The 25,042-nt window shown below is 47.1% G+C and overlaps 1 protein-coding gene and 1 long non-coding RNA gene across 3 annotated transcripts in view; one reads left to right on the top strand and one right to left on the bottom strand.

Annotated features, from left to right (window-relative positions):
- The window catches only part of RpL35 (Ribosomal protein L35), a 170,538-nt gene that overhangs the window by 47,362 nt on the left and 98,134 nt on the right, over positions 1 to 25,042 (bottom strand). The window lies entirely within an intron of this gene.
- On the top strand, positions 10,125 to 14,363 carry LOC144115928 (uncharacterized). 2 transcript variants are annotated; one of them, XR_013311615.1, is made up of 3 exons: positions 10,125 to 12,044; positions 13,083 to 13,194; positions 14,224 to 14,363. It is a non-coding gene; the product is annotated as an uncharacterized LOC144115928 (long non-coding RNA). The 2 variants fall into 2 exon arrangements; XR_013311614.1 differs by lacking the exon at positions 10,125 to 12,044 and having other exon boundaries at positions 13,073 to 13,194.

The raw sequence follows: 25,042 nt of genomic DNA, 5'->3' as shown, positions 1-25,042 counted from the left end.
CTAGCTGCGTACAAAGATTTCAAATTGTCGGAAAAAAGTAAGGAAAGAACGTCAAAGCTTATCAGTACTGCACGAGGCAGGATAGTGGAAGTAAGGAGGGGTATGCTTGCCTGGGATATACACTAGGAGTTATAAAGGGTATATCTGAGTTAGCCAATTAACGAGAGGTGCAGTATTATTTTGTTTGGAGGTCGTGAATAAAAGAAAGGATACCAGGCTTTTCGTTAAGACATTCTTGAATAGTATTAAACTTGCGGATAAAATAGAATTCACGTTGTTCACGTTCTCGCCTGTTTTTGAAGCCCCCTTGAATAATTGTTACTTTTAGTTGGTCAAATGGGTGTCCTTCTGAGTTTACATGCTTGGATAGGGGAAGATTGGGGAGAGACTTGGTGTGTGCTCGGTGGTTGTTAAATCGAATGCGGAATGGAGTGTTTGTCTCTCCTATGTATTGCTGGTTACACACAGTGCATTCAAGAAGGTAAATAATGTTTGATGAGTCGCAGTCAAACTTGCCGTTGATTGAATGCTGGAAAACTGACCTCGTACTAGTTGCGGAACACGGAGTCTTCATGTGCTTGCAAACTTTGCAGCGACCTTTACCACAGGGCTGGCATCCATATTTTGGGGTTTTGTGTTCCTTGGAGTGGACTAGATGGTTCTGAATGTTTTTGGCACGCTTGTAAATCACGCGGGGTGCGCATGTAAATATTTTCGATAGTCGTTGACTGCTGGAGAATATTAAAGTGCTTATTAAGAATTCTGTTTAAGTTCGGTGCGTTACTGTTAAATGTGAGAATAAGGTTTGTAGTGTAATCATATCGGTTACAGTGCGTTCAAGAAGGTAAATAATGTTTGATGAGGCGCAGTCAAACTTGCCGTTGATTGAATGCTGGAAAACTGACCTCGTACTAGTTGCGGAACACGGAGTCTTCATGTGCTTGCAAACTTTGCAGCGACCTTTACCACAGGGCTGGCATCCATATTTTGGGGTTTTGTGTTCCTTGGTGTGGACTAGCTGGTTCTGAATGTTTTTGGCACGCCTGTAAATCACGCGGGGTGCGCATGTAAATATTTTCGATAGTCGTTGACTTTGCTGGAGAATATTAAAGGGCTTATTAAGAATTCTGTTTATGTTCGGTGCGTTACTGTTAAATGTGAGAATAAGGTTTTGTCGTATTTGGCCAAGAGTCCAACAGATGGCGGCACCACCCCATTGCTGTGCTTAACTGCACAGTTCGCGGAGCGCGCGAACATGAATAAAGTCAGTCGTTCTCCGGACTCTGTGTTGGCTGTTCGTTCTCTGGCGCTCGCCCGCAACGCGCGGGGCTCGGACATCACAATGGCGACGAGGAACACGTGTTGAACTGTTTGAAGCGTTCCTGTACTTCGGAAATGCCAGGCGTCGGCAAGCTAGAGCCGTTCGACACGCAGACGAACTGGGACGAGTACCGAGAGAGAGCTGTTCAGTACTTTATTGCCAACGATGTGCCGGATGACAAGAAACGAGCTGTCTTGCTCACGTGTTGTGGCCCGGCCACATACACCTTGCTGCGGAATCTGCTGGCGCCCGTGAAGCCGTGCGAGGCAAGTTTGACTACCATTTTTGATGTCCTCGGGAGGCATTTCTCGCCACAGCCGTCGGAAGTTGTTGCCTCATTCAAGTTCAACTCCAGAACACGACAGGCGGGTGAAGCGGCTGCTGACTACTTCGCAGCCCTGAACAAGCTGGCCGATGAATGCGGGTTTGGCACCTTTCGTGAGAGAATGCTGCGCGACCGTATAGTGGCGGGAATTAACGATGAATCGATGCAGAGACGACTGTTGGAGCTGCCGGACTTGACGCTTGACATGGCGAAGAAAACGGTTATCGCGATGGAAGCGGCAAACAAGGATTCGCAAGTGCTTTCAACGGCGCCCGCGCCCTTTGTCGCGCCGACCAACGCTGTGTCACGTGACTCTACGAAGCCGAGGCGAGAAGAAACGGCCATTTTGTGCTTTCGCTGTGGTGGCGGGCATCTGGCGACGCAGTGCCGACATCTAAACAGTGTCTGCCACAACTGTGGGATTAAGGGCCATCTCTCTCGTGTGTGCAAGGGGAGAAAAAATGCGACAAACACCAGGAGAGCGAAAGATGTAGCAAATACCAGGAAAGCGGCGCCGCCGTCTGTGAACAAATCTGTGCATGTCGTGAACGATGCCAGGTGTGATGAAGCCAATGAGCGACCGGATGCGCTTCAGGTATACGAATTGTGGAGTCTGCAAGGCACTGCAGGAGTTACTCAGCCATACCGCGTGGAAGTCGCGGTGAACGGAACTTCGCTGCTAATGGAAGTTGACACGGGAGCAAGTGTATCCGTCGTATCTGGGGACACATTTCACCGAAAGTTTCCGTCGGCACGTCTGAAGCCTTCAACTGTTGTGTTGAAGAGCTACTCAGGTGAACTGTCTCCTGTACTAGGAAGTTTGCCTGTGACTGTTCAGCTGGGGAACCGGAAGTGCGAGGAGGTGTTGTACGTTGTTTCTGGTGATTGCCCGTCCCTCATGGGGCGCGGTTGGATGAAGGGTCTTGGTTTGGAATTATGCAATGCGAGAGAGCTCAATGCTGTGTCGTCGCTTGAGGATGTACTGGCTGCGTACTCCACTGTTTTTGATGGCAAACTTGGAACTCTCAAGGGCGTGGCTGCCAAGATCACCATTCAAGACAATGCCAAGCCAAGGTTTTTCAAGCCTCGATCTGTACCGTTCGCGATGATCGATCGTGTTAACGAGGAGCTGCTCCGTATGGAACGCGCTGGAGTGCTGCAACCGGTAAGATCATCAGAATGGGCTGCACCCATTGTGCCTATTCTCAAGCGCAACGGACAGATTCGAATCTGTGGTGACATCAAGGTCACGGTGTGACTGTGCCGGAGAACTATCCGATACCGCGTGTTGAGGATCTATTCGCCAGACTGAGTGGGGGTGAGAAGTTCTCCAAGCTCGACCTCAAGGATGCCTACTTGCAAGTGGAGCTGGACGAGGCGTCCTCGAAACTGCTGACCGTCAACACGCCAAGGGGGCTGTACCAATACACACGCCTGCCTTTCGGCGTAACCTCAGCACCGTCGATTTTCCAGAGGGAGATGGACAACTTGATGCGCGGTCTACCACACGTGGTCGTGTACTTCGATGACATCCTGGTGACTGGGCGCAATGATAAGGATCACCTTCAGAACTTGTGCCGAGTACTGCATCGCTTGAAGGAAGCCGGTCTGAAGCTGAAGCTTGACAAGTGCACCTTCATGGGTCCAAAAGTGGAATACCTGGGCCACGTTGTCACGTCGGCTGGTTTCCATCCTAACCCTGAAAAGACTGAGGCTGTGCTGAAGGCCCCCAAGCCTAGCGATGTGAAGTCACTGCAAAGTTATTTGGGACTGGTAAATTTCTACCGGCGATTCCTGCCAAATCTGTCTGCTGTTCTTCATCCACTGAATCAATTACTTGGAGCCAAGACACCGTGGATGTGGGGTGCTGACCAGGAACGCGCGTTTAGGGAAAGCAAGGAGTTGCTGGTGTCTGCTGCGGTTTTGGCACACTACGACCCTAAGAAAACATTGGTGCTGATTTGCGATGCATCACCGTATGGAGTGGGGGCTGTGCTGGCTCACCGTGAGGACACGGGCGCTGAGCGTCCGATCGCTTTTGCATCAAGAAGTCTCACATCAGCTGAGCGCAACTATAGTCACTTGGATAAAGAGGCACTTGCCCTGGTGTTTGGAGTGACCAAGTTTCGGCAATATGTCTGGGGCAGAGAGTTTGAGGCGGTCACCGACCACAAGCCTTTGCTAGGCCTGCTCTCCGCTGACAAACCCGTGCCAGAGACGTGCTCTCCTCGAGTGCTGCGCTGGTCACTGATGCTGGCCGCTTATAACTACAAGCTTAAGTACAGACCCGGAGCCAGCATCGCCAGCGCTGACTGCTTGAGTCGGCTGCCGCTGCCTACTTCGGAACACACTGTTGAGCGGCCAGCTGAAGTATTCATGCTTGAGGCTGTTTACCCCAGGGTTTTGGTGGCGTCTGTTGTGGCGGAAGCCACTTCCAAAGACCCTGTGTTAGCAAAGGTTCGCGAGGCACTGTGGGCTGGAACAGAGCTGCGGGATCCTGTGCTAAAGCCATATGCCAATCGCACAACGCAAATGAGCGTCCAAGAAAATTGCATCCTGCTGGGTTCGCGAGTGGTTATTCCTAGTACACTGCAACCTCAAGTGCTGCGTCTACTCCATGAAGGCCACCCTGGAATTTCAAAAATGAAGGCAGTTGCTCGAAGCCATGTGTGGTGGTCGACCCTGGATGAAGACATTACGAATACGGTGCGTGGATGCCGTGTGTGTCAGGAGAACCAGAGAACTGCGCGGCCAGTAGCTATGACGCCATGGCCGTATCCCGAGAAGCCGTGGTCACGAATTCACATCGACTTTGCTGGACCTCTCAAGAATCGCTACTTGCTGATCGTGACGGATGCTTTTTCAAAATGGATAGAAGTTGTTCCTGTGACCACACCATCAGCAGATGCCACGATTCCATGCCTACGGACTATGTTTGCTGCCCATGGTTTGCCAGACGTGATTGTGTCGGATAATGGGCCAGCATTCGTGAGTGCCTCGTTCAGGGAATTCCTTCAGCGCAATGGCATAAAGCATGTGCTGACGCCACCGTATCACCCGGCATCAAATGGTGCTGCGGAGCGTGCAGTGCAAACTATCAAGGCAAAGCTGAAGAAAGCAGTGGGTGGAAGCTTCGACTGTCAGCTAGCCCGCGTCCTGCTGAACTACAGGTCAACGCCGCACGAGACTACTGGGTGCTCCCCGGCTGAGTTGATGATGGGGCGCAAGCTGAAGACAGCTTTGACCCTACTGCGGCCTGACATGAGGTCCACAGTTCTTACAAGGCAGCTAAAGCAGAAAGTTGCGCACGAGCAGCATGCCCATCGGACGCCGCTTGTGCAGCCAGGGGATTCTGTATATGCACGAAACTTTCGAGATGGTCCACCCTGGTTTCCTGCAATGGTGACTGCTACATCGGGCGACCACATCGCCGATGTCACATTGCCTGATGGTCGGTCCTGGAGGCGACATCAAGAACATCTGCGACACGATTTCTCCGCAACCGAAGTGTCTCCGCCGGCTGCAGCAAAACATCAAGTCGGTACACGTGATGTGAGTGCAGATGACCAACAGACCTCTGCCATGCAATCACACCTGAATGCCGGCAGCGAGGACGGATCTGTACAGCACGAGGCTCCACCAAGGGATAATTCAGCACTGGGTGTGCCGGTTGATCCAGAGCTTCCCAAGTGTGAGCCGCAAACACCACCGTTGCGAAGAAGCTCAAGAGCAAGACGGCCCAATGTACGCTATTCGCCGTGAGGCCTGTTCACGTTACCTTCTTTGTGTGGGTGGGGAGGGGTGTCGTATTTGGCCAAGAGTCCAACAGATGGCGGCACCACCCCATTGCTGTGCTTAACTGCACAGTTCGCGGAGCGCGCGAACATGAATAAAGTCAGTCGTTCTCCGGACTCTGTGTTGGCTGTTCGTTCTCTGGCGCTCGCCCGCAACGCGCGGGGCTCGGACATCACAGGTTTGTAGTGTAATCATTTCGGTTACAGTGCATTCAAGAAGGTAAATAATGTTTGATGAGGCGCAGTCAAACTTGCCGTTGATTGAATGCTGGAAAACTGACCTCGTACTAGTTGCGGAACACGGAGTCTTCATGTGCTTGCAAACTTTGCAGCGACATTTACCACAGGGCTGGCATCCATATTTTGGGGTTTTGTGTTCCTTGGAGTGGACTAGATGGTTCTGTATGTTTTTGGCACGCCTGTAAATCACGCGGGGTGCGCATGTAAATATTTTCGATAGTCGTTGACTTTGCTGGAGAATATTAAAGTGCTTATTAAGAATTCTGTTTATGTTCGGTGCGTTACTGTTAAATGTGAGAATAAGGTTTGTAGTGTAATCATATCGGTTACAGTGCATTCAAGAAGGTAAATAATGTTTGATGAGGCGCAGTCAAACTTGCCGTTGATTGAATGCTGGAAAACTGACCTCGTACTAGTTGCGGAACACGGAGTCTTCATGTGCTTGCAAACTTTGCAGCGACCTTTACCACAGGGCTGGCATCCATATTTTGGGGTTTTGTGTTCCTTGGTGTGGACTAGATGGTTCTGAATGTTTTTGGCACGCCTGTAAATCACGCGGGGTGCGCATGTAAATATTTTCGATAGTCGTTGACTTTGCTGGAAAATATTAAAGGGCTTATTAAGAATTCTGTTTATGTTCGGTGCGTTACTGTTAAATGTGAGAATAAGGTTTGTAGTGTAATCATTTCGGTTACAGTGCATTCAAGAAGGTAAATAATGTTTGATGAGGCGCAGTCAAACTTGCCGTTGATTGAATGCTGGAAAACTGACCTCGTACTAGTTGCGGAACACGGAGTCTTCATGTGCTTGCAAACTTTGCAGCGACCTTTACCACAAGGCTGGCATCCATATTTTGGGGTTTTGTGTTCCTTGGAGTGGACTAGATGGTTCTGAATGTTTTTGGCACGCCTGTAAATCACGCGGTGTGCGCATGTAAATATTTTCGATAGTCGTTGACTTTGCTGGAGAATATTAAAGTGCTTATTAAGAATTCTGTTTATGTTCGGTGCGTTACTGTTAAATGTGAGAATAAGGTTTGTAGTGTAATCATTTCGGTTATCTCTTCGGTGCCCCTGGAGTATTTGACTACGGTTCAGATTTGAAGCTCTGCTTATGGCGTCATCAATAAAAGAACGTGGATAGCGCTGCGTTAAGAGCACGTAAACATTTTAATGCTTTTTTATACGTATATGTAAACATTTTTTTTTGCTTGAAGTGCGTTTGACGTGTACTGCCATTTCAGAGGCACTTGGGCCCAGTCAAGCTGCTTTTTAGCAGCTTTTAGCCCTTGCATCTCTGTAGTATGTAACTTGCATTTTGTAAAAATGAAATGAAATTGCATTTGGAAGAGAAAGACAAGGTTTCATTTTGCAGTGTAAGCTTGCGTCTCTAGAATGAACAGAGAACGTTGCCTCACACTGCTTGGGCCTGTCGTTTGACCCCTCGTTGACCGCACGGAAAAAAAAGGACCTCTCTAGGAAACTATTTGCGGGATCTTTCCTCTGGGCCCCGCCGCGGTGGCTCAGTGGTTAGGGCGCTCGGCTACTGATCCGGAGTTCCCGGGTTCGAACCCGACCGCGGCGGCTGCGTTTTTATGGAGGAAAAACGCTAAGGCGCCCGTGTGCTGTGCGATGTCAGTGCACGTTAAAGATCCCCAGGTGGTCGAAATTATGCCGGAGCCCTCCACTACGGCACCTATTCTTCCTTTCTTCTTTCACTTCCTCCTTTATCCCTTCCCTTACGGCGCGGTTCAGGTGTCCAAAGATATATGAGACAGATACTGCGCCATTTCCTTTCCCCAAAAAACCAATTATTATTATTATTATTATTATTATTATTCACTTCCTCCTTTATCCCTTCCCTTACGGCGCGGTTCAGGTGTCCAACGATATATGAGACAGATACTGCGCCATTTCCTTTCCGCCAAAAACCAATTATTATTATTATTATTATTATTATTATTTCCTCTGCTTCAGGAGGGGAGGGGGAGGGGAAGGGGGGTTGATGGCCTCCCCTTTGTCGGGTTCGCCGTGACACGCAACGCACGACGGACAAGACGACGAAAGGAAGCGGGCAAAGCTGCCTTTCCGAAATTAACCGTGACTTGGAGGTGCCTATAGCTGTGTTTGGATTCCAGGGAAGTAGCAGCCGACCTCTGAATCCTCCTCGCCCATTCCCACAGGGCTCCGCGTGCCATGTCGCTATGTGCGGTGAAAAGAGCAGTGTGCAGAGTTTAAATGAAACAAGTATGAAGCTATACAATGAAGCCAATTACCGACAGCTAGAGGAATTTCAAGAGCATGCTGTGTGATGCTAGTTATCTCAGTGAAAACTAATGCAGCCAACTATTATTTCGTATTTTTTTTACCGAACAGACCTGAAAGGTCTGAAGATGAATTAGTACCAAACACATCGGTGCATCAGTTGTGATGCCTGAAAAAAGTTGTACCAACATATAGATGCCCATGTCGTGATAATCAGGAATACTGAAGAATTAAGGAAAATTAAAACATTTTTTTTGTTCGGGCTCACACACCTGCTACAAACATCTTTATACGTAGCAATTTAAATGACTCTGTAGGAAGCTTTTTGGGTAAAAAGTACAGTATGGCAGAAAGGAGTCTTTAGGAAATGCACTGTGTAGAAATAGCCATACCAATTCCATCTCATCGTTCGATAAATGTAACAAATACCGTGCAAAGAAGCTTGCTGCATAGTATAGTTGCAAGTTACTGGTTGCAGACCGCTCTGCAGTCACTGAACTGTGATTGTGTATGTACTGCATGACAGTGCGTGGATAGCAAAGCAGTTAACCAACAAAGAGATGCTTGTTCATATCGTTTACCACGCATATAAACATCATCAATGCAACAGGATGCTATGTGTAACTTTTTGACATGTTCCTTTTTGGCAGCCTCTAAAAATGTTTCCGCCTAAATGAGCTGGCTTGTTTTGCAACAATATAACCACGGGACTGCTGTAAATTGCCACATTTTCATATTGTATGAAAATCATTGCATGTGAGTGGTCACAACCCTATCCTGTTTCTTGAAGGTCCCGTTGCTTTGTTGGCAATGCTTGGACAACCTTGGCCAGCTTTCCGCATTCATGTGTACAGGGTATGCCCATTACGTGCATGCCATTCCACCTAGTAATGGCTTACATTGCAAACAGACAAAAAAAAACACATAGAGCACAAGTACGGATAGTGTTTGTAGTCCACACTCTTCTTCTTCAACTTAGTAAATATGGCACATACCCACGCGGGGGGATTGGCCAAGGTACAGTGGAGATTTGCCAATGAAGTATTTGCACGGGGAAAAAAAAAGACGTGAGGCGGCGGCGTAGAAGACTGAATCAAGATAAAAATAGGAAAATTCAATTAAATTTAAGAAATATGAATTACCAGGAATAAAACCAAGCATTTCAGACATGAGACAGAATTTTGTATACAGCTAACAAGGTAACCGATCAGTTGCGCTTATGTAATCATGAAGGTAGCCACAAACACTGCTTAACGGGAATTCCTTGGCGCTCGCACCGAACGAGAGAAGAACTGGAAGAGACTGGAAGAGGGACCTCCAAATACTGATTTCCTTGAACAACCGCCGGCAAGAGAGGAGAAAATGGTCTAATGTTTCAACTTTCCCACATGAGACACAAAAGTTTGTCGCAGGGGACCCGTATCTGCGTAAGTACAAATTTAAGTGAGGGATTCTGCATCGCAGAAGCGTCATTGACACCTCAAAACGCCTTGATTTACACCACCGGACATCCCATGGGTACTTTAAGTGGTGAAAATCTACGGTATTGAGCAACGGATCACTCAAGCTGGCTCAAATATGTTGGAACCACTGGAAACGTGAAGTTTCCAACAGAATGAGGTGAGGGACGGGAGATAGATTAAGATTACAGGAGCGCTGAGAGCTGACCTTGCCAATAAATCAGCCACCTCGTTAAAATAGACACCCGAATGCCTGCAGGTACCCGGACAAAGCGGATCTCACGCACTGTGCACGGAACAAGAAACCTAAGCGGCTGATTCAATAAAGCCCCGCCGCGGTGGCTGATCAGTGGTTAGGGCGCTCGACTACTGAACCGGAGTTCCCGGGTTCGAACCCGACCGCGGCGGCTGCGTTTTTATGGAGGAAAAACGCTAAGGCGCCCGTGTGCTGTGCGATGTCAGTGCACGTTAAAGATCCCCAGGTGGTCGAAATTATTCCGGAGCCCTCCACTACGGCACCTCTTCCTTCCTTTCTGCTTTCACTCCCTCCTTTATCCCTTCCCTTACGGCGCGGTTCAGGTGTCCAACGATATATGAGACAGATACTGCGCCATTTCCTCCCCCCCCCCCCCAAAAAAAAAAAATAACCAACCGATTCAATAAAGATTTTCCGGAGTTTTGGAGAGAGCCTAAAACTGAAAGGCAGTCTGCAAGAATAAGAACCAAACCAATAGCCAAAAACTCTACGAAGAATTTGGAAGTATAATCAGGGATACGAACGGAATAGCTCCGAGCCGGATCCTGCGCATATATTCCAATCGCCGCCTTCTCACAGCTGCCGGAGGCATCAGTGGAGAGAACAGTATGATGAGGAAAATTGTGTAGGTGTTCAGAAAGAAGACCATTTAGGATATTTGCGGGCATATGTTTCGCATGGAACGGGTAAATATGGTCGTAATAGAAGACTGGGTCAGCCTGCGTATCAGCAACTCGTTGCAAGGAGATCAGGGCCCACTTGCACAAACGCGAGCCTCCAAGTCCAGACTGAAATCCGAATCTCGTCTTATTATAACCTAAGATGAGCCTGGACTTCCCTGCAGACGTAGTGTGCTTGCACGAACCGAAAAATCTGAACTACTGTCCAGACTCATTTCAGACGGTAGGTACTTTTAGTACCTAGGCCAGAAATTTAGCCGCCGACAAGGAACGAGATGGGGAATCGGCCGGAAGTCGGTTGTGAGGGCGACGGACGTTCGCGCTGTCCAATAGATGACCGCTATTTAGTGTCAACATCCGGATACACTCCCGCGCTTTTTGAACACTGATAGCTGAACCATGACCATGGCGGCTCCCATCAATCTCAACCGAGCCGCTACCGCCGCGAGTAACAAACTACTCGTCTTCGTGAGGATTGTTGACAGGCGTTCCCACAAAATCTGGAAAGCGGTGCCAGCCTGTCGTTGCTGCCTCTGAAAGTGCGTCGGCATCGCCTTTGTACATCTATATGCGTTTCGTTGAGCCGGTCGGCTTTTCGGGACCCGTTGGTATGCCCCGTCCTCTGGCTTCGGCGCCGCCGCGGCTCAGCCACGGCGTCTTCTAGCCGCGCCCGCGCTGACCGTACGCTACGCTTAATTCTTCTCAGTCAAGCGCGACCGTCCAGACCCGTCTCGCCTGGCGGTGATGACCCCTCATACCTAGACGAACCAGGGGGGCGGCCGGCGTATGGCGGTTTCGACAGAGTCACTGCTCGTGTCTCCCGCGCTCAGCCGCATTAACTGTCGCCGCAAAACGGGAACCTCTGTGAGTTACGGGAAAGACGTCCCCTCTCCTTCCCTCTAGCTTTGCCGTCGCCTTGGCCCGCCTGCCTCAGCCTGCATGCGCGCTTCTTCCCGACACACCGACGGGGATTAACAAGGAAGTCGCCGCTTCTGGACGCGGGGCCGTCAGAAAAAGACGGATGGTCCGAACAAATCCGCGGGCATCCACCGATCCCTTACAGCGAACAATGCAAAACGCTCAGAAAGTAACCTCTGCACAGGGACTTGGTCGGCAGTTTGCAGAACCAAAAGCAACAGCATGCTGCAGTAATCCCTGCATAGCTCTCGGAAGCCGGTTGACTCACAGTCGCAGGAATTAAGTCCATACCCTTTTCCTACCCTTGGTATCAGTATCACCGCTCTCCGTCCCGAAGCTTCTCCTCCTCCCCACTGGGCCTTTAAATTTAAGCTGCAAACCAAACTGCCCCTGTCGCCCTTGAAGAAGCAGCGGAGCCGGGTTCAACGGGATACCCACGCACGAAGTTCAAGCACTCGAGATTTTCGAGACGCTTTTGTGCGCACGTGAACAGCCAGCAAGCATGGACAGCCAGCCAGCAAACGCATGAAAAGTACACACTGGTCAGAAGATGAGAAATTGGACTTAGTTCGTCTCGTCGGTGAGCAAAGAACCCCACTATTCGCCAAATTTAATTCCTCCATCACTCGAAAAAACGCGAACAGGCATGGGCAGGCTTAACTGATATACTGAATTGCAGGCATCGAGTCCAAAGAGACGTTAAAGAATGTAAAAAACAATGGCAAAACCTGAAGCAGCAATTGAAGACTGCACTGCAGTGGGCACGCCAGCACGACCGGCAAACTGGTAAGTAAATAGTTTACCTAATCTTTTCTTTGATAGAACAATCGGACTGTGCACTCAGGTGGTTATCAGTTTTGTCCACCTCAGAATATCTCGATGGCAACCGTGAACAGGCGCAATATTTTTTTGGCGCAGCGGCATTTAAAGACAGCGCTCAACTAGGTAGATCAAATGCTCAATGCTTTCTTTGATCATCACGTCCTTTGTAGCACGCACCTTCACCCTTGCCACGAGAACATGCACTGTTAACCGCGACAAATTTGGTTTCAGCGCCGTAAATATGCGCGATGCTTGGACAAGGCGTGAAAGAGGGTGGTGTGTCCGGCTGTCGCGCGTACAATGTTTTAGCGGAATGTGCAGCAAAAAAAAAAGGCAGTAAGCATGATAAATTCACCGAAAAGCATGGTTGCTACCATTTCGTATTTTGTTATGTTGCTGTTTCCTATTCAAATGCTTACGCTGCACGCGGACAGCCAGTGATGTATACAGATAGCAACTTGATTGCGTTTTATTTGCCTTGTTCTGCAAGCACATGTACAGTAGCATCCTGCGTACTCCCATAACATACCTCATGCGAAAAAACAGAGCATAATAAATACACCTTTAGCAAGAGCAGGGAAGGGAAAATTTATTTTGCGCGGAAGCAAGTCCATCAAGCATTCATTGCCAAATATGTCGGTAAGAAAACATTATAAAACAGTAATACAATGTTTGTATCTGCAATGAATGCAAGAGCAACATGAAGCATCTGATAATTCACAGAAAATCAATATTTGCAATTTTGACATGCAGGCACATCACAGAGGCAATCAATTACATGGTGCACAGAGTATACTGATAAGAGTACATACTGAATTAACTTTTCGTGACAGTGTTTCAGCTGCATACAAAGTAATGCATTTTTTATAAAGGTGCATTCATGTGCATGTTCTATACTGAATCTCACTGCAGTATTTTGTGATGCAAAAAGATATTACAGCAACTATGCACTGCTTTTCTTGGTGGAAAAGGACTGATGACTGTCTCAATGAATGTTTGCAGGTGCCGGCCGGAATGAGCACGAGATTCCAGCCCTGCTGGAATCAGTCAGGGATGTCCTCGGGCTTCAGAACCCCGTGCTTGTGGGCCTGTCAGGCGGCATAGACCTGAGCGAGTGAGAATTCTTTGTTTACTCCAAGCAGCAGTGAACATGGGTGTATTGTTATAATCAAGCAATCACTGTAGAGCACAAAATTCCAGCAGTCATGATGGCAGTCTTCACAGTTTGCTTGCAAAGAACACTAGGTGGAAGAAACATTCGAGGCCCACATGCTCCCATGTGATGCCTTACGAGACCGCAAGCAGCACACTTGCAAGCTAAGTCTCTGAAAAGTACACAGCCACTGCTTCTGTTAATTAGTGGCGCAAACATGTTGTGATCTCAACGATATTGCCATGCTCTTGTAGAGGTGATGTCGTCTGGATGCTGATTATGCTAGGCTCCAGTAGAGGTGACACTACAGTGCAGCTAGCAGACTCCATTTCACAATCTCTAGCTTTGCAGTGAACAGGAGCAAAATCAGCACTGGGAGGATGGTTTACTTGGCTCAGCCGCAGCTGCAGTGCCCCAGGCACTTGTGAGAAAGGGTGTACGTCACACTACGTACATACTAATGCTTTGAAAGCTCGATATTTCGAACGGAAGTAATTCAAACTTTTGGATAATTTGAACCATACTGCTTGACCCTTCCTGGCCCTCCGTCATGTTTGATTACAACAAAAGGTAATGGCTGTTGCCTTCTGGAAAGAGAAGCAGAAGGTGAACATTCAACTGGAACTTCGGTTAATTTGAAATGTGGTGGCATTGATGTGTGGTTCTTGATTTAATGAGCTTTTACTTCACATTAGTTATGTTTTATAAAAAAGCTGAAGTTCCTTCATTTTGCTATGTCACACAGTTCAGTAAACAAAGCATAGTCGGTTAATGGCAGAGAATGACGAAGAGTGCAACAACAATTAGCAGACAAGAAGTGGAAAGATGAGGAAACTGCTCTCTCCTGGCTGTTATTGCATTGTTTACCATTCCCTGCTCTGCAAACAGACAGGCAGCTTTCTCTAATGACAGAAATATACTGACAACTTAGTCAGCTGGAATTCATATTAGTGAACGTCACCACTAAGAAAGCTTGTCTTATCTGCACAGGGGCACCACAGGCAACCAGCAAGTGCTGTCATGTGATGCAGCTGTGCCAGGGCCATCTGGACAGCAGACCACAAACACTGGCACTGACTCCACAGAGTACTACACCAATTATATGACATGTTCCTGATGCCGTCGACGAGGACACATTTTACGCTGCTGCTGAGGTACCAACAGAAGACATAGGCACTGTCGTCACAGCTGCTTATGTGCTAGTAAGCCCACTATCCTTCAACAGCACACAGTCAGATGCAGAGGATGGCCAGACAGCCACAGCAGCAGGTGAAGAAGCTTCTACACACAACAGCCACCAGCTGCAGGACCAGCCGACAGTGAACGAGGCTGCACCTATCAGCAGTAGCAGTCACTAGCAGCAACACACCACACCAGTCAGCAGCACACGGCGGCCATCAGCACCAGCAACAGGACAGCCTGCAGCCCTGCCGGCGGCAGTCACAGTCAATGCAGCAGGCTGGGCACCTACAGGAGGTGATCCAACTTAATCGTGAGAATGTTGAGCTAGAGACAGCTTCTCTACAGGCACAAAAAAGGGCAGCTGAGACTGTTCAGGCAACAGCACAGACTGCAGCAGATGCAGTAACTAAGATGGTGCATGCAGCCGAACATTTCATTAAGTTTAACGACACAGCTGTTAAAACAATTGAAAAGTTTGGCTGCCTAGCTGATGCACTAACAGAACTGACACAGGTCCAGGCAGAACGTGCGAAGATAGATTTATAAAACGCCAAACAAAAGCACATGGAGCGCCAGAGCTCACAAACTTTCTGTACTTAGAAACTTGGCACTGGGTGCCTTGGCGAGCATCATTACATTTGAAGTGTTTAGCTATAATGTTTTACTTGTACCTCTCCTATGCATGTCCTTTTTTTAATGTGTGCAGCACTCTCTGTTCATCATGACTGACCGACTAGCCCAACAATGCATTCTCTTAAGTACTGCATAATGTTTATTGTACAGCATGTGCAACCAAAGCGGTGGCCTTGTAATAGAGTATCCGCCTCACATTCGGGAGGTGCTGGGTTCGATCCCCTGCGCCGCCGGGTACCCACCAGTTTTTTGATGGGTACAAGATTTCCCCCGGCCTGGTGCTCGGTTCTTCAGGGGTAAGATGCTTGGGAAAAGGGTCCTGGACCAAACCGTTGCCTTGACGGATCAGAGATAAGTTCCGCTGTCAAGCAACCCTTAATCCACCTCATGCGGTAAAAGCCCATTTGTGGCTCTTTTTTTACGGTTTGGTCCAGGACCCTTTTCCCAAGCATCTCACCCCAAAGGAGCCGAGCAGCAGGCCGGGGGAAATCTTGTACTTATTAGAAAACCGGTGGGTACCCGGTGGCACTGGGGATCGAGCCCAGCACCTCCCGAATGCGAGGCAGATGCTCTACCACAAGGTCACTGCTTCGGTTTTACTTGTACCTCTCCTATGCATGTCCTTGTTTATATCTATTGCACACATATAAAAAGGACGAGAAGGGTACACATCAAGCGCTTGTTGTATATCCTTCTCGTCCTTGTTTACATGTGCGCAGCACCCTGTGTTCATCATGACTGACCGACTCGCCCAACAATGCATTCTCTTAAGTACTGCATAATGTTTATTGTACAGCATGTGCAACCTCAGCAGATATTTTCACCCGTAGTTGCTCTGTGATTGAACCCGCGTCTTTCGGGTCAGCAGCCGAGCGCTATAACCACTGAGTCACCGCGGCGGCTTGTGATATGTTTTGACAGTAAAATAAGTTACTTACGTGCAATAGGGATCACAGCTTGCTTGGCCCTGCTTTGCCATGAAATATACTTCCTTTAAAAAAAAGATATGCAGAGTGAGTTGGGTGGGAAGCATGTGTCAATACTAGCATATTTAATGACCATTACTGCTAGTTCTAAGTTTTTGTTTGTTCCCATGTATTCATTGCCGCCCGAGAAATTATTCTCCTCGCATAACGGCATATGGTAAATTTAGACTCACTTAGTATAGTATCAGCATTCGTGATAATGATGGCAAGGGCGATAGACTGCCTGTTCTGCCGTTTCTGAGGCTCATTTTAGTAGTGCCGGAGACTATCAGTCTGCCTTGCGTGTCCACCGCCGATGGTGCGAACGCTTTTTTCTGTGGGTTTTCTGCGACATCTGCATATAGCACTTGTTCATGTTAGCTGTACATTCTGTGTAGAGCTTTTGCCGTAGCTTTCCTTCTCTCATCATGGTGAGCAGACATTCTTAGGTAGTGGCGCGACTAGTATTGCCTGAGCGATGCGTTTAGGCATTTGTGTCCTGATGTCTAGTGGTGGCAGCTTGATGCCTATTCCTAGGCGATGAAATATGGCCCTTCCTGCTTTGGTGTGGGAAAGCAGACCTCATTGCATTGTTAAGTGTGCTTCCTTAATCTCATCTAGGGTGTTGTGTGCTCCTAGGCCCAGCAGTCTGTCGGCAGAGGTATACTTCGGTAGCCTTAACACAACCTTGTATGCGTGTCAAATTATACCCTCTAGTTTGGCTTTATCAGTGCTAATTTCAGGTATGGGAATGCGCACACAAGCCTGCTTAGTACAAATGCTTGTACTGTTCTGCACAGTTTTCTCCTTCACTCTTGTCCTTTTGTTACCAATTTGTCTTATTAGTCTTACTGTCATGTTGGCGGTTGTCTTTAGTCTTTATAATGTCTCTTGTCCTTCCTGTTTGACTCAAGGAAGAGTCCAAGAATTCTTATAGTTTGAACTTGCTTTACAGGAAGCCCTTCCACCCAGATGTTAAGTGAGACGGATGTTTGTAATTTCTGTAATTTCTGGCTCGACGGCCTCGTGGTGTCTCTGATTCGCTGCTTTACCAGTCAGGTCTTCTATTATTTGAGGACAACGTTACCTAATGCACCAAAACAAACTAAGCTATTAATGTACAAATCCTTAATTCGTCCCGCCACTGAATACGCGTCCTCCCGTCTGGAATAATCATTAACAATGTGAAATTATTCAAATTGAGAGCGTCCACAGGAAAGCCATCAGGTTCATATACCGTCAATATGATCGGCATTTTTCACCTTCTTGTGCCTTGTCTGCTTTTAATCTAACCCCCTTGTCCGTTCACCGTCATGTGGATTCACTGCAGTTCTTGCACTGCATCGTCAATTCCACTTTATCAAGTCACAACTAGCGTTTACCTTACCCGATATTCTTTGATCACCCAGAGGAGTCATCACAGCCTTAATGTTAAGCCATGCTTTGCCCGTACTAATAATTTCAAACACAGCTTTTTCTCCTGGTACCGTTGAACATTGGAACTTAATTCCTGGCATAACGCGGTCTCTTCCATTGAAGCCACTTTTAACAGCGATCGATGCACATGACGTTTCCTTTTGTGTTGTGTTCATTGTGCATTGTATCAATTTATTAGTTACAGCCTATCACATTGTTCGCACTATGTATTCAAACATGTCAGGGTGCAATCTTTTGTATGTGTGTGCGTATGTGCGTTTTTGTTGTATGTTGCCGTTTTCACAACGAATTGTTAACTCCACTCCTGCAATAGCCCCAATAAAGGTTGCACTATGTGAAAATAAATAAATTTCTACAGCTTGTTGCAGTGTGTCCTCTATCTGACCATTGCTGCCAATTTTCGTTCATAAAGTGATATCATCTGCATAGAATATGAGTCGCAGCCCCGGGAGAGCAGCTAATTTAGGAGGAATTTAGATTAGGTAGCGTTGTCAGTTTGCCTAGATATGCATGTTGAGATGCTTTCACCACACATTTTACCTCAGGATTTCAATGAATTAAGTTGTACTCACAGTGAGAAAAGTTCTGTTGCACAAGAGCACTGCGGACTGCACTGCCATCCTCGTTTCCACAGTTTGGCACAGCCGCAACTTCTGGTGGCACCTGGCACGCTTCGTCATAGTGGCATGCATACTTTTTAGCCACATTGTGCAGCACACAGCACGCCACAATGATGGCAGGGCATCGGTCTGGAGCCATCCGCAGCTCTGCATGCAGGCAGTGGAATCTTCTTTTCAGCTGCCCTATGGTCCTGTAACAGAAGATTGCGGCAGTGCTCTTGTACCACCGCTAATTGAGCGACATGTCCTGAGACGCTACATAAATCTGGCCACTACGGTCATTGAATGGAAGCCCTATGAAGGAAATCAAGTGCAATTATCTGTTGTGCAGATCGAGGTATACCGAGTTTTATTTTTCCTTGTTTATATCACGGCAGAAAATGAGGGCACTCTGAGAGGTCTGGTGACTGATTGGGCAGGCTCGTGCAGAATCACGACAGAGAGCCCGAGGATGGAACAGGCAAAAAATGATGGGTCGGTACTCATCCTCTTGTTCATCTGTCCCATCCTTTGTGTTGGTTGCCATGAGTTCGAATGAGGACAACACTGGAATGAACACGTACAGCAAGTAGGAGGAACACAGCCTTAGTGCTGACTGCACAGTTTTCATGTTCATGAAAAGATGTACTAATGTGAAGCCTTTGTGAATGCTTCGGGCTATAACCTCACGCCATACTTTACTGATTCATGCTTTATCATGCGCAATTATAATGTCATGTGAATCAACAAATGACTAAACAAAAGCTTTAAAAATGTGGCAGTACAGTTACACCAATTCAAAAGTCGCCACTTGCTTGCACTGTGACAAAATGATGAATGTCAACCACTGTACATAAACAGCAGAAAAATAACTTGGGAGGTAACTGAAGGCTATGAGCAATTGAACTGTACAAATGACTTTGTGCGGACATTTTTTCTGGTGAATCTTCCAACGCACTCATACCATTGCATGATTTTAACGTAACGATATAATCATAAAATGCCTAGCAACGTCTCGGCATGGGCTTCTTATTATTTCACTTATGCGCACGGTGCACTGGGAAAGGCAAAACCGACAGGCAAGACTTTCTCGTATGCTGACTGCGCGTTGACGAACCTTTCCACCACTGCCCTTGCGTGAACCTAACTTGCGGAAGCTGATAGCGTGGCCAATGTTGCTGTTGTTGTTAGCCTATCAAAAGATCGCACATACCCACACTGGGCGATCGGCGAAGAATCCGGTGGCTATTCATCTGTACTCAATTAACAAAAAAGAAAACCACGCGGGAACGCAACACTGGCGGATGTGCTGAATTTCAGGAACAAACCATGCAACAAGTAACAAAATATTCCTAAATCAGATTTTACATTGCATAATGAACCATGACTGTACCAAAGCAATGAGACATAAGTGAAGCATTTCATTCCTTTCGTGACATAAATGAGTTATGAGGTTTGTTGAACAATTAAAAAATTGATTTTTCATGGCAGCCAGCAAGGGTCATTTCAAGTTGTAGCTCAAGATTACAATCACATCTGATATAGATGACATGCATGCTATGAAAGCAAGATAATTTTTTTCCTTTTTTTTATGAGAAATGCACAGGCAGTTTCAAGGCTTGCTTCACAATTTAATTTCTGGCGTATACACAAACGCATGTCCATAAATTATTCGTGCGTTACACCAGAACCAACACTACTTAAGTTGGTAAATCATGTTCATTACCTGGGTGTCATTAATAGCAAACATATGCTAATGCTGCTAATGTTATAGACGAACAAACAGCGGTTTTATGAAGACGTTAAGTAATACGTGATACTGTTGTGTCCATCAGGTAGGCAGTTTCAAGGCTTGCTTCACAATTTAATTTCTGGCGTATACACAAAGGCATGTCTATAAATTATTCGTTCGTTACACCAGAACCAACACTACTTAAGTTGGTAAATCATGTTCATTACCTGGGTGTCATTAATAGCAAACATATGCTAATGCTGCTAATGTTATAGACGAACAAACAGTGGTTTTATGAGGACGTTAAGCAATACGTGATACTGTTGTGTCCATCAGGTAATGAACTGTGCGGCAGTTTCAGTTTCTCTTCTCTTATTTTCAAATTCAATTCTCTTACTTTCAGTTTCTCTTCTTCAGAGTTTCAGTTTCAGTCACATGCATGTTGCTTGACACCGCGTATACGTGACGCAGGAAAAGTAGAAGTGGGCGTGGGGGGGGGGTGGGGGGGGGGGGAGGTCGGAGGAAACTTGGCGTCAGCATGACATTGCTCGCTCCGGTGTGTCGTTCGATCTTGCATCTACAATACAACAACGTGCCGACGAGGTAAACCTTTACTATGAGTTTCACGGGATCTTACGCCCCCTCGTACATTCCTGAAAACCCCGGATCAGCCACCAATACCATGGAACCAGTGGAAGGCACTGTTTTCTACCTACTTAGAGGCGTCTGGCGCCTGAGTTTCCTGCATCCCGGCGCAAAGCTATAGATGCTTCTGCAATCGCGCGGCGTCGGAGGTCAGCGTCTTTCCGGAACGCCTCCCGCCACGAGCGCAATTTTAAAACGAAGGAGACCTCAATTAAGTGAAGTTACGAAACGCGAAGATGCGTCGAAGGTGCCTCCGCCCGCCTTCCGTCGTGGAGACAAAAAGAGTTCTCCTTCCAAAAAACTGAGAGAGAGGGGAGAGTAACAGAAAGAAAATGGGGAACGAAGGCGCGAAATCGCCCAAGTGTGAATTATTGCAATGGGTTACTGCCCTATATGGAGCATCACGCTCTATTATCTGCAAAGCAGGAAAAAAAATAAATAAAATATATAAAAAATATAAAAAGTTGAGGGGGGGAATAGGCAATATGCTTTGCTCTCAGAACTGTTTTCTCTGGTCATGAGCAAGAAAGAATGGCAGGGGGAGGAGAAGGGCGGCATGTGGAAGCAAGCATGCAAATTGGCATGACCTCAGGCGATGCAGTCGGGGTGCTGTGAATTTCAGTAGGGCTAGGACTATGATCTCTGAAGTGTGGAGAGAGTACCAGGGTTTTCATTTATACCGGCCTGCACAGTATTAAACTGATATATAAATTATGACTCTCGTTGCTCACGCTCACGGGTATTTTGGAAGCCGCTCTGTAGCAGCGTAACCTTTAGTTTGTGAAACTCGTGACCTTCCTGGGAAAGATGTTTCGACAGGGGGAGGAGAGAAAGAGATCTGGTGTGCGCGCGGTGGTTGTTGAATCTAATTCGGAAGGAATTCTCTGTTTGGCCAATGTATTGCATCTGACAATTGCCACACTCGAGCATGCGTACTACGTTACTACTGTCACAGTTCAAGTTTTCACGGATGGAGTGTTTGAAGTTAGAGTGTGTGCTTTGAGCTAGTTTTGTTGTCCGCATGTGCTGGCAAACTTGACAGCGATTCTTCCTGCAAGGTAGGCAAACCACAGGGTTTTACTTATTGACAGTAGAGTGAACTACATAATTCTGCATGTTTTTTGGTAGTCTGTAGGTAACCTGTAGAACTGTTGGAAAAATTTTTGACAGTAGATCGTTTTGTTCGATTATGTTGAAATGTTTTTTTTTAGAGTTTTGTTGACATTAGGAAGGTTGTTTGCGAAGGTTAAGATGAGATTAGAGCGGTGTTCATTTGCGGTTGCTAATGGGGGATCCCCAAACATTTCATTACGATCTGTTGCTTCCGCTTTCGTAACGGCATCATCAATAATGGAGGCCGGATAGCATTGGTCCCTCAAAACCGCCCGAATACGGCTAGAATTTTCTTCGAACTCTTCTGGTCGTGAGCAGATCCGTTTGAATCTGATGGCTTGGGAATATGGAATTGAAGTTCTTCAGTGGCGTGGGTGGCAGCTGTTCTAATGAAGGTACTGTTGACTATCCGTGGGCTTTCTATAGACACTGGTGATTAAGGTACCCTTCTCCATTCGAATTGAGACGTCCAAGAAATTAATTTGACTGGTGGAGTAAGGGTGTGTGAAACAGATGTTTGGATGTACGTTGTTAAATGCTGAAATAAACTGGATGAATTGGTCCTCTGTTTTCGTCCATACCAATGAATATGTTGTCTCGGAAGCGTTTGTAAAAAGCCGCTTTTGTTGGGTATGAGCGGATAAACTCCGATTCAATGCTATGCATATATATGTTGGCATAGTTTGGGGCCATGTTCGTTCCCATAGCGGTACCACTCGTTTGTAGGTAAAAGGAGTTGTTGAATTCAAAAAAGTGGAGCTTGAGGACCAGATCAGTAAGTGCAGCGATGGTACTTAATTTGGCTAGGAGCATCATCGTTTTTGTGTTTTCCATAGGATGCGACCAGAATCGGATGCCATCATCATGCGGTATGTGTACAGAGACACTACATCAAGGCCGGGTAACTAAATATATATATGCAAAGTTGAGAGACGGTTCATTTAGACAGATTTATTTGGAGTCGACATTTCGGACAGAGCCTGTCCTTTCTCAAGACTGAAGTTACAGCGATCTTCCTCCCGTTCTTGAGGAGTTGTAATTGGCACACATGTCCGCCACATGAAAATAGCAGCAAGCAATCGGGTGCTGGAAAGAAGATGGACAGAAAAGAAAAATACTAGAAAAGGGAGAAAGAGTAATAAATATAAAAAGAATACGCGCTGTCGCACCCTGTCCACCGAAAAGCCGCTGGGAGCGTGCAGAAAAAAAAAGAAAGAATTAAAGGAAAACGAGGAGCGGGAGGGGAGAATGGTCGCCCCTCAAGGCAGAGCGGCGGCGAGTACAGAAACAGACGGTGGCGGATTCGCGGAGATGCGTGTACTCGCGTGCCCCTGGCCAAAACGAGTAAAAAATAACAGAATAAAGCGCAGACATGGCAGGACACTTCCCTGGAGCCTCTTCGGCAGGAATAGTCAATGCGGAATCAGCTGCGCAGTTAGCTTAAGTAGAGACACGTGCACTGTGCATGCAAACACAAACACACAAAATAAAAATAAAAAAGGCTACAAAACATCCGAGTTCGGGAAAGTGTTATGGGGGGGGTGGGGGGGAAGGCGGGGGGTAAACGTGAATGGCGGGAGCATTTAGGCAAGGGTTCTTCAACTGCGCCCCGCTCGGCAAAGTGGTCACAAACATGGGGAATTCTGAGAAAACTCTAAAGAAAATGTGTCTGTCCCCAATCGGACATGACGTCATTAAATGTCACGTAACCATGACGTTAGAGGCGTGACGTCACTTTTTTTGGGGCCAATCAGCGTTTCCAGCCTACCGACCCGCAATCGCTTGTCAATTTAAACCGGGCGGTGGGTGGCTCGGCCCGCGGTGGCTCAAGCCACCTAGCCATAACTTATGAAATTTTACTATTTGTCTCAATTTTAGCCACCAATCAGATAACCTTCGCTTGGTTACTTCTACCCGCTTAAAATCCACTTTCCCTTCACTGTCCTTAAACCCCATTTTTTGGGGGTAAATCAGCCCTGCTGCTTTCCACTGTAGGGTGAAGCCCTTTACAGAAAAGTATCAAGTGTTCAGCCGTTTCCTCCTCCTCTCCGCACGCAACGCACGTGTCTATCTCGTGGTACCTACATCCCCTCACCCCCCTCCCCTGGTCCCCAAGAGTGATATGCCCAACGGGCCAACATACGTCGGGACCAGTGCCCCCTCCCCCCCCATCATAGCAACAACCACCACCACCACCACTCTATTAGTCCGCAAAACTCCAGTCCTGGCCTCAAACAACAAAGAGCTTCCCCTACAATTATCATAGATATTTTCTTTCACAATGTCCTGCTTAAAGATCCTGTATGTTCCCATTGCCGATTTCGTCAGCATCCCTGTTTTCCCCGCCGCCAAGAGTCGCCTTTGTCGCAGCGTGAAATGCGAACTTTTCCAAAAGTATGCAAGGGCCCGCGTCAAGATTGTTTAGCATTTTTTCTGGAACACTGGATCAAAATGAGCCCCCTCCATGGACGATTGAGTCACCAAAGTTAGGTTAGATTGGTACGCCCTCGCCAACGCCCATCATAGCCTCCGAGATTTCACAACGAACCAAAACATGCATCTCGGGGGCTACCGCGTCGCACGGCATGTTTTCGCTAGCGCTACTAGCAGCTTATGACATGGACCTTGGATGATACGCTGAGGAATGCTAGTGCATAGTGGGTTTCACAAGCTTAGAAGAACAGCGAAAAAAAAATCAGATTTACAGAAAGTGTCTACAAGTTTATTGACAACCGCACGACAGGGCGAGCACTGGTTTAATTCCAGGGAGCAAATTTATGCTTGAAACAAAATATTTCAGTTTCTGTGCACACACCACCCACTAACTGAACCCATGTGTTCGTGTTTTGACGTAGAAAGCGCGCGGCATGCCGGCCGATAGCCATCCGTACGGGCTGCAACGAAATGCCTGGCAAATGAACAACCCGGCGGATGTTGTTGTGACATGCTGCTGCTTGCCCAGACAAAATGTTTCCGATCGTCGCGTGGTACGCGTGGTAGGCCGGCCAAGCGCGAGCTGGCTGGATGTTCACGCACGAACGGATATTTCAAGCGTTGCGAGTCTTGTCAAATTATAGGAAACATCGACTATAAACGGGCACAAGCGACGTACAAACGCGGTCACGGGTGTAGCTGCAGGTGTAAATAAAGCGCAGTACGCCTCCTCAATTTCCAAGTATGACGCATAGATAAATACACCGGTCACAAATGTTTCAGGTAGCTTTGCTAGGGACATATATTTCGATTCAGTAGTTATAGTCGCATCATCAAAGGCACATCATCTTTTCGCCTCGATCGTAATCGTACACGATCGCGGTAGACAGATATATATATATATTATATATATATATATATATATATATATATATATATATATATATATATATATATATATATATATATATATATATATATATATATATATATATATATATATATATCCTCTCTGGGCGCCCGGCCGTGAGTCAACAATCCCGCACTGGCCGCTATCTGCAGTTGCAATA

The sequence above is a fragment of the Amblyomma americanum genome, chromosome 1 (genome assembly GCF_052857255.1).
Source record: "Amblyomma americanum isolate KBUSLIRL-KWMA chromosome 1, ASM5285725v1, whole genome shotgun sequence".
In the NCBI taxonomy this organism is placed as follows: Eukaryota; Metazoa; Arthropoda; class Arachnida; order Ixodida; family Ixodidae; genus Amblyomma; species Amblyomma americanum.
Note: the sequence above shows the minus strand (reverse complement) of the source record. Positions and strands in the feature narration are given on the sequence as shown.